This window comes from Betta splendens, chromosome 21, assembly GCF_900634795.4.
Source record: "Betta splendens chromosome 21, fBetSpl5.4, whole genome shotgun sequence".
Taxonomy (NCBI): Eukaryota; Metazoa; Chordata; class Actinopteri; order Anabantiformes; family Osphronemidae; genus Betta; species Betta splendens.
The window spans coordinates 6,838,456-6,848,452 of NC_040899.1; the positions used below are offsets into that span (position 1 = coordinate 6,838,456).

A 9,997-nucleotide genomic window follows, 5' to 3' on the forward strand; every position below is an offset into this window, starting at 1 on the left:
AGTATGTCTGATGGTAATGTAGCCGTAAGCTGCACGCACTTAAGCTTGTTAGCGAGAATGTCAGGCTGCAGGTTGAGTGGGTTTCAGTCTCAACCAATCACATTAACTTTTAGTAAACTTCCAGCTGCCACTGAGGAGTCAATTCATCTCTAGGCCTTAGCAGCATCTCAGGAACGTTCATGTTTCCTACCTTGTATTTTTATACAAAAGCAAGGTCTTCAAAACCTCTATTTGGCTCCTTTATGGTTCCATTATCACACAGACCATCAGCAGCTGCTTCATGGGAAGACCATCAGCTGTTGCCGTGTCTCCCGTGACAGGAGTCGGTGACACGTCCATCAATTCCTCTGCGTGGAACAAGCTGTCCACGGAGACACCTCGGTTATTTTATCCACGACATTTGATGACATAATTGAATCTTTCAAGTGTCATCAACATCTCAACACCTAACCCATTAAAATGAAGTGGCATCCAGTACAGTGAAGGTCAGTAGAAACATGGCCCAAAATGGCACTTATTTTAGCACTATATATATATATATATATATATATAATTGATACATTTACTGTATGTTAAAACTCATTTATGAAGTACTAAGTCGACTTGTCAAGTGTTTTGAAGATCCATGGTCTGAACGTACTGAAAGACAAATCCAGTGCAGTTTTTAAAAGGACATCACAAAAGAAAAACACTGAAAAAGTGTCATAAATTTCTAAGTGCAGACTGTACAGAAATGTATGCAGTGAGCGTAAAAGCACATTTATACCTTCAATAAGAAATGAAGTCCCTACAGAATCATTAGCATTTAAATCAAGGACATCAGTCATCTGCAACAAAATTGCTTTTTTTTTTAACAGAAGAGCGACAACTGTGCGAGAATGAAGCCAAACGTGGCCGTTTCCTAATAAACTGGTTCCTTTATGTCACATCTAGAAGCAAAGGCTGACAAATAGCACACACTCATAAGTCACACACATACTGTAACACACACAACATACCATTAGGAACACGTTGCCTTCCTGATGAAAGATCCCAGCACACAACCTCCCCAATCTACTGACAAAACAGCGCTCTCGGTTTCACGGCGGAGCGTCGGGCTCGGAGCGTGACGTCCTCCTGTCGCGAGCGGAGGAATCAGGAAGGCTGATACACGCTCCTGTTCATGTGATCACTGCGAGTGTTTGGCACCGGGTGAAGGGGGCTGCAGCTACGATATATCATGTTCTCATATTTCTGCTCAAACAATCATGTTATCCCATTTTTGTTATCAGCACTAATGGCGCAGACTAGAAAACAGGCCTGTTTCACATTGTGCCTCTGCAGCTCATGTACAAACATGACACAATTCCATCTGCAGAAATTGGCTGTGATGAGAAATCCGATCACGATCTCAGCAGGATCGGAAATCTGATGTGCTCGGATGAGGCCAAACATGGAGCTTCCTCCTCCTCCTCTTCCTCCTCCTCTTCCTTCCTCCCCTTAATCCACTCAGAAATATGGAAATAGCATGGCGGCGTGTGAATGAGAGGAGAACAGAACGCCTCCACAGCGCAGCGGAGGAGTAAAAAGGACGAGTGGACGTCACAGTAACAGAGAGTGCGTGGGCACGAGAGGAAGAGTGGGAGTGAAATTTGTGGGAGGCATTCCAGTGCAGTCCTCAGTCTGTCTGTTCTCTTCACTCATCCCAATCAAATCACTCGCATCAACTGACAGCATTCTTCGTACTTCTCTCACGCGCATCCTCTTGATAATATGTCAAATATAATAAATTAGGGAAATGCTATGTAGCGGGCCTCCTATTTGTTTTCTCATATATGTATATATTATGATGTGGAAAGTTCATGCCATGGAAAATAAATGTTCTTATTGTATTATTTTACACTTGTTGCATTTTAATTTGGAAATTGGCATTGTTAATTTGTGGGGGAAATATCCTATGTTTGGGGAGGTCATTGGAGGTCTCATCATGACCAACGAGGAGCTAGCTTAGCTGCATGATGCTAGCAGCGGCGAAGACGCGGACGCACGTGGGGAGAAACGCTGCAGACGCGATCACACATGCTGGGCGTAGTATCCGAGGCTGATCTCACGACTGACGCCGGATTTCCTCGTTGGCAGCGAAGGTGAAAGCGAGGGTGGACGTCAGTGAGAATCCCAGGGACAGTGAGTGGCCATAAAACCGTAGAGCAGGAAGCACACGCGCCAACAATACGGTACCGTAGACTGCCAGCTTGTGTTTATTTGATGTATGAAACACTAGAGGGGGGGTTTGTATAGAATAAAGTTATTTTACTATTATTTTATTTACATCTGTCTTTGTGTGTTCATCTCTTCTAACCTAAAGAATGTATTGAGAAAGCACTTGGACGAAACAACATTAGCTACAGCTAAAGCCGGCAGACAGTTAGCTCGGCTCGGCTTAAAGGCTGGAAACGGCAGCTCATGGATTTGTTTGTTCAGTCTGAGCAGAAATGAAAGTATAAAGTGATAAAGCATCATATCTCAAACGACTGAACGAACTCGAGTGGGTAAAAAAATCTATATGCCAGCGTGAGGCTCTGTTCTGGCCAGCGGGTCGGGTGCTTGGCATCCATACGCCGCCCATGTCTCAGACTGTAGACAGGACATGGTGTCTGTGGAAGTCAGACCAAAAGGGACCATACAGGCAAAAGTGTTGGAATGTGACCCGCTTTGTAGAGAGATTAGTGTAATGGAATGAGCTGCTGACTGCCTGACAGGTGGACCTTCCTCCCTGCGTTGCTGCTTTACATTAAATATGATCCACGAAGATGAATTCAGCTCTCATTAAATATGGAGGGAGAAGGCAGAGTCCAGTGTTCACCAGAGGGGAATGGTGATTGGGCAGCTTTCTTCCAGAGGACTGTGGGTGTTGTGTGAATTAGCAGCGCAGGGTGTGAAGGCTCATATTTGAAATTACATTTTCAGCAACTTTTCCTTCCTGTAACCGAGCCGATACGTCAATGAAGAACAGACGCCGGGCTGGAGCCTGAAGCCTCGTCTCCTGACTGACCGTCGTTCCAGTCGGGACGAACAGATGGCAACACTCTCCTCGGCCTTTATTGTCTTGCAACATCAAAATGTAAATTACAAACTAATGATTATTAGACTATACGTTGAAAAGGAATGCTCAATTGATTATGCGTGACGCCGCCATCTGTCTTAATGGCACTTCATCATGTAAAGGGCTGGGGGGGAGCTCCCGGCTCAGTGCACAGCACCACCGGGCTTTGTTTAAAACACCACAGCGTAACCTTACATTCTAATATGCTCAGATGACACATCTACAACATCCTATCATGGTTAGTAAATACCTTTTCATCATGTTTGCTGCTAAATTGCCTCATTTATTATTCCTCGCCGGCGGACGTGCTCGAGCGCAAGACAACTACAACAGGTGAGAGAGGCAGCGCCGTCGACGCCTCACCGGATGCTGAGAAACCAGGCTGCACAAACACATTATTGGCTTTCGTTTGGCTCGTTTTTACACAAACACTGGACGTTTGAGCATAAAATCCACGGCGGCCTGTACGCGTTGTGCCCTCGGGTTCTCCTTTGTCCACAACATCCTTTGCACCTTTCAAAAGCTAAATTGTCGATTTTCTTGGCGGCTGCTGAATTATTGAACAAAGCTATCATCACGCCAGCACACAAAGTATTTACAGTACTATTAAGCTTGTTGTGCTGTTAATGGGCCCCTCCATTAGACTCTGTGAGCGGCAGGCTAACACCTGCGCCTGCGAGGACGCATAGAAGTGTGCGTGCACGCTGGCGGGCGGGCACGCGGGGGTCCTCGGGGAGCTGCTTGTTTTTCAGCGGTGGTGTGAGCATGTCAGAAAATGTGCTTACACCACGGCGACACATGCTGGCTCGGCAGTATTATGGAGCGTGGCTGTCCTTCAGCGCTGCAGGAGCGCTCCGATTAAGCCGGCCGTCACACGTCTTGATTTCCCTCCGTTAGCGCGGGCGCGCGTCGCGCACACGGCCTTCCGGCCTCGCTGGCGATGGGAGGAGGCTCTAAAGAGGCTTGTAGCTGTGATTCCCCCCGGGGAGAGATAACCTTTGACCTTTTACCCTGTGATGGAAACGTCCATGTTTACAGCCTCCACACACAAAAACAACGTGGTTTCAAACTACACCTGCAGCAACGCAAAGCCAATACAACATTAACAAAAGAAGCAAAGGTTGTAATATTATTATAATTAATATGTTGATGTTGATCTGTTAAGGGCTGGTGTTTTTTCATAAAACAAATCTTGAGGTTTTAGGTTATAAACTGTTACGTAATATATTTTATAATCATTTGCTGGAAAAGCACTGGTAGCAGAAAATGATTACTTACATTTGTCACTTTCACATCTTTAACTTTTAAGAGATTGAGACCATGAAGTCATGTTTTGTGATTTTATCCTAACGTACGTATTGTATATTTTTATTTTTATTTTTTTATATTCTTATGTTCTATTTTGGTACAAGTGTCACTGTTTTGGTTTTTAACAATTCATTTTTGTTTTTCCTTTTCGATTTCTGAACTCTGTGGCTTTTAAACAATGCAGTACGTTACACAGCGGCCCCTGACGTGTGGGTTGGACACATTAAGAGCTCACGCTCGTGACGATAATCGTGTGAAAGAGATGTCTGGTCTTTGATCCTCGTCTGAGCGTCATATCATGTTCTGCTTTGCTGATGCCGGCCTGATGATTGGCTGTGGGCCGTTCCACATTGAAACTTCCTAAATGAACTGAAGTGATGCTGACAGACTCATGCTGGGCCTGGCTTGTATTTATTAAAGACTGACAGTGTGTAGCTAAAGAGAAGGCGACGCTGTGGCAGACGGGTGGAACTGAAGGCAGTGGTAATTCTTCCTATTTCAGTACCGTCACACATGAAAGCCCAGATTGTCAGACAGCCAATTTCGTGCATATCTCGCTCCGCCCACATGCTACCGCTGTCATGGCTCATCTCCTGAGGCCGCAACCTGCAAGACCACACGCTTTCACATCTCAAAGGCCTCCAAATGCAAATGTATATCTAATGACTCTTCCTCCATACATCATTTCAATATATAATATATTCAGTGCAACCATGCATTGATTAAATATCTCTTCTCTGCACCGGGGGTTCTTTCACGTACAGCAGCTTCTATTCCTCCTACTGCATGGTTGTCTGATTATTCTCAGTATTTAATGTCATATAAAGTGAGTAGCTTTGTCTGTCACCTCCCCGGAGCGCGTAGCACGCACAAATATACATTTCATCACCTTTATCATAACTCCTGCACCACGTAGAGGAATTCATTACAACGTCCTCACTCGCACGGTTTGTGGAATCCCCATTAACCAGAGGCCGGCCTAGTGAAAGGCTGGAATGCTAATGTATGTAAATGCTTCAGCCTCTCAGTGCCGCTGAATGACGGACGTTTTCTAGACGCTGGTAGCTACAAGAAGAAAACCTCAATGTCGTGACCTTCAGGCTCCCGCTCCCTCAAGTCGAGCGGGCAGACGAGGTTTCATCATTCACTGCTTTCCTCTGTTAATTCTCCTACAAAATCATTATATCTGAAATCTGGAAGTGAGTGTAATTTATGCACAATTACACCCTGTCTCAATCGACTGTGGCCATCTAAATTAAACTAAGGATCCATTATTGAGCAAATGAACAAAGTCCTAATGTTTCTATACACTACGGTGTTAATCACTACACTTCTGGACGTGTCTTGTGTTTTTAAAGAACGGAAATTAAACGAAGCTGTGTCCTATTGATCACCAAGTCCTTTAATCGGGTTTGGATTTATGTGGATTTATACAGCAAGTCCAGTAAAAAGACTTAACCTGCGCATGTTCAAATGTTCGGTGAGGTGCAATTTCTTATAAAGGCATTCTTCTTCTTCTTCTTCTTCTTCTTCTTCTTCTTCTTCTTCTTCCTTCTTCTTCTTCTTCTTCTTCTTCTTCTTCTTCTTCTTTTTCTTGTTCTTGTTCTTGTTCTTGTTCTTGTTCTTCTTCTTCTTCTTCTTCTTCTTCTTCTTCTTCTTCTTCTTCTTCTTCTTCTTCTTCTTCTTCTTCTTCTTCTTCTTCTTCTTCTTCTTCTTCTTCTTCTTCTTCTCCAGAGGACAGGTGACATATGGTTATAGTGCACAAGCCTATTATAACAAAAGAACACATCACTTAATGCAGTGATGTGGCTGAGTGATGCCTGTTTATTATGCTAATGAGCCAAGGACCCAGGCTGTCTTATCTAAGGTATCAAATGGAAAAGCAGGGAGTTCTGGGCCGATATCAGTGGTGACCAGAGGAGGAATCCTGCTGACCTTAAACATGCCCTGATTTTTCATCTGCTGCCATCAGTAAATGAAGAGGGTCAGCTATGTTCTAGCATCACAGCATGCGTGGAGACACCAGAGCTAAGCTGTTGTTTTATTGGACAAAATGCTACTTATTGGATTATTTATTAAGACACAAACAATAATTAGACCTGATTCTCAACCCTACATGGGTAATAGCTTGAATGCGGTGCAGACAATGATACTTTTATGAGTTTACATCATGTGAGTAACAAAGCAATCTAACCTTCACTGATATTAGTTTAGCTGCTAATACGGTTGATATCTGGTTTTATTTGACTAGTCAACGTGAACCAAACATGTTCCACTGTGTGTCGGGTGCTCGTTAATGGGGAAAGCTACTGCGGTGTTTTTTAAGTGTGAGGTAAAATCAATACCTCCTTGAGACGCTGGTGAACGAGTTCACAATTACCCAACAGATACAACACAATTAGACAAAATAATGTGATGAGGATGTAATTAAAGCCATATATCAGACGAGCTAATAACCCAGTACCAGCACCATTAGAAAATAAATAGGTGCTAGAGCTCATTTTAGGCCAACGCACCAGCATATTGTACTTCACGATCACAGCGAACCGGGAGTTTATCTGTTTATTTATCTGAGTAGTGATTAACATGTTTCGGTCCAAATGACACAGTCGTGCCACTGAGTGTCACTGAGAAAAGCCCTTTTGACCAGAGGGAGTGTCATCCTCTCATTTGTGGCAGAAAGTCATCAACTTCTAATTTAAACACTTGATTGGCTAATTACACTACATGCATAATTTAACTTCATGGCCTCTATTACTCTTTATACTGGCTTCAATCAAATTAGTGCACACAGGGATTTGGTGCACTGTAACACGGCCATTTTACACACTAATAGAGTGGCATCATTAATAAACGCATGCATGCAAACTCTGACTACAGGTCATTTAATAAACCTACTGTATGTGCTCATTTGCTTAAACAATGTCTTTACAGTATAGTGTATAGTGTATACTGTAGTATACTGTTGAATTGTCCCAGATTGTAGAAATAGAGTTAAAATATCTTAAATTTGATAAAAAACAATTAAAATGGACTTGATAGATTTATGGATAGCTCTAGAATATGCACACATTATAGCGTAATAAAAGAAAGGAGAGCATCGTGACAGGACTATGAAACCTAATGTTATGCTGCTCTGACAGGATCATGACCCAAAACACGGTTAAAATACCAAAGGTTTGCTCATTGTGGTTGATGATAAATGTCAAGTTAAGACCTGAGGGACGCGTTACGTCAACGACCGTCCTCACAGACGAGCGCTTTGAGCTCCTTTCGCAGAGAACAAGTGAAAGGCAGCATGTGTGTGTTTGGGAGATGAGAGAATATTAGATCAGCACAGGCCAGTTGAGGTGAAGTCACAGGAAGGAATCTGAGCACACTTCAACTGAACACACACACAAACAAACAGGCCGCATCGGGAAACCTCCTACTCACTCCCACGTAGGTCGGCTCTGTTTTAAATACTGCTCATGCCACCTACATTCCTCTAATCTTCCTTCCGCTAATAAATGAGTGGACCGCTTCTAAGAAAACTGCACCTTCACGCCGATTCGTCATCAGCAAATATCGCTGTGAAACTCAATGAAGTGAGACGCTGTGTTATCGTTCATTCATCTCAGGCCTGGGGTGCGACTGTGGTGATCGGCCGACCGCGTGTAAACGTTGCTTTTAAGAGGTTGACTAGAAAATGATTCTGTAGAAGATGCAAACTCCACACTGGGGCGTTTAGTTTCTCTGCGTTCTGACTGAAGCGGGGATGAGGCTCATGTATCACTGTCATTCATATCAAACCATGTGACTTAAGATAACACATTATTATGACAGATGACTGATGATGGTATTATAGAGCCTGGATATCATATGCATTTGGTAATCAGTGCTTCAGAGGGCTCCGGCTGCAGATGGCAGGACGCTGCTATATCACAGTGTCCAGGGGAGCAGTTCTGCGGAGGGAAGACGTGTTCATGAATACACATGTTGTCTGTGTACGTCTCCGACACGCGTAAATATATTATGATTATTCCGCTATGGTCACATAAGTATGCTGCAGCTGTAGCGGCCCGATATGTCCCACATAATGAGCATATTAAATCAATATGCATCAATCTGTGACATGTGAAAACCCAACTCGTTCATCATTCATTGGTGCATGTACAACAAATTATTAGAAAGTGGTGATAACAGGGTGAGCGTCATTGGGTAGAAATTAACAACACATGGTTCTTCATCAGACTATTATTACACAGTATATGGGTCATTCAATACAACATTACCAGCTTATATACCTGGGATTTTACCTCCATTCTACCTGCAGTGTCTAGATGAATGGATAAATTGTCCATTCCAATGAACAGGTTAAGTCAAGTCATCAGAACTCTAATCGCTCGTGGCCTTGGCGGATACGGGCGCATACTCACGTCCGATAACACAAAGATTTCCATCAGCGCACAGCTGTGGTCCCTCCAGGTCGGCTCGCTCTGATCAATCAATCGGGGGAAAAATTAACCAGAGGGGGAAATTTCAATTTTGCCGTTGCTGTATTGATCAGAGCATCGAGTCGATTACAGGTGACAGCACGAGATAGAGCGGAGGAATCTATAACACACATAGAGCAGCGTTCACAATCTGTTACAACAAGAATGATATAATTATTAATAATAATAATAATAATAATAATAATAATAATAATAATAATAATAATAATAATAATAATAATAATAATAATAATAATAATAATAATAATAATAATAATAATAATAATAATAATAATAATAATAATTACTTAACTTATTGAGAAGTGGGCCACAAATTGAGCCCTCCAGGTCAGACTCAGACTCTTACACAAGCACCTTGCCATAAACACATAACAATTTTCCCTACTCAGCGCAAAAATAACAACTGGATGATTTAAAAACATCAAAACAACATTGCCACAACACTTTGAATCACACTCTCCAGGCTTAAAGAGAGATATGGGGATGTAGGTTGTAATCTGTTTTGCTTTGACTAATGAGATGAGGCAGCGTTTGGGTGACGAGTGTGTGTGATGTTTGGGCTGATCGTTCGATAAGACCTTCGGCGGCGGCGAGGGGAGCGCGGCCCTTCACCTCCCCCCCCCCCCCCCCCCCCCCCCCCTCCACCCCCCCTCCTGTCCCTAATCTCATCCCATCAGATTGGCTTTTCTAATCTGCTCCATGAAAGCTTATGAAACTAATCGGTGACGGTGCAGCGGGCGAAGGACGGAGACGCGCCGCGCCTGTGACTCAGCGGATGGTGCAAGCATGGCTGCTTGTGTTCGAAGGCCAGCCTGCAGAGCCTACAGCGCAGGAGTGAGTCATCCGGAGCGGATGCAAAGACAGACCACCCCGCTTCAGCACACGCTGGCACATTAGCATCACCTGCACAATTAAAAGAAAAGAACGTACGGACCGATCTGATCTGAGAGGGCGCGTCCTGAAAGCAACGCCCCTGTCCCACCCTAAATAAATAAAGCCATAAACACCTAATGGGTTTATACCAGCAGACAATGGGAGGACCTGTTTAAGGCGCAGTAAATCAGGCTTGCCTGGCCGTTTAATGAACTTGTAAATTAATGCACCGTGCTGT

At 43.6% G+C, this 9,997-nt stretch overlaps 2 long non-coding RNA genes across 4 annotated transcripts in view; both read right to left on the reverse strand.

Annotated features, from left to right (window-relative positions):
• Positions 1-1,254, reverse strand: part of LOC121201912 (uncharacterized) — a 13,036-nt gene extending 11,782 nt beyond the window's left edge. Inside the window, exons 1-2 of one of the 2 annotated variants that reach the window (XR_008693416.1) lie at positions 999-1,254; positions 191-361 (exon numbers count right to left, since the gene is read on the reverse strand). This is a non-coding gene — a long non-coding RNA (uncharacterized LOC121201912). The remainder of the gene's footprint in view (positions 1-190; positions 362-998) is intronic. The other variant, XR_008693417.1, reaches the window with a different exon arrangement.
• A 4,624-nt stretch (positions 1,255-5,878) lies between these two features.
• Positions 5,879-9,502, reverse strand: LOC129603500 (uncharacterized). 2 transcript variants are annotated; one of them, XR_008693401.1, is made up of 3 exons: positions 9,174-9,502; positions 8,809-8,986; positions 5,879-8,334 (listed from the first exon to the last, which is right to left on the reverse strand). It is a non-coding gene; the product is annotated as an uncharacterized LOC129603500 (long non-coding RNA). The 2 variants fall into 2 exon arrangements; XR_008693400.1 differs by lacking the exon at positions 9,174-9,502 and having other exon boundaries at positions 8,809-9,159.
• Between the last annotated feature and the right edge of the window lie 495 nt (positions 9,503-9,997).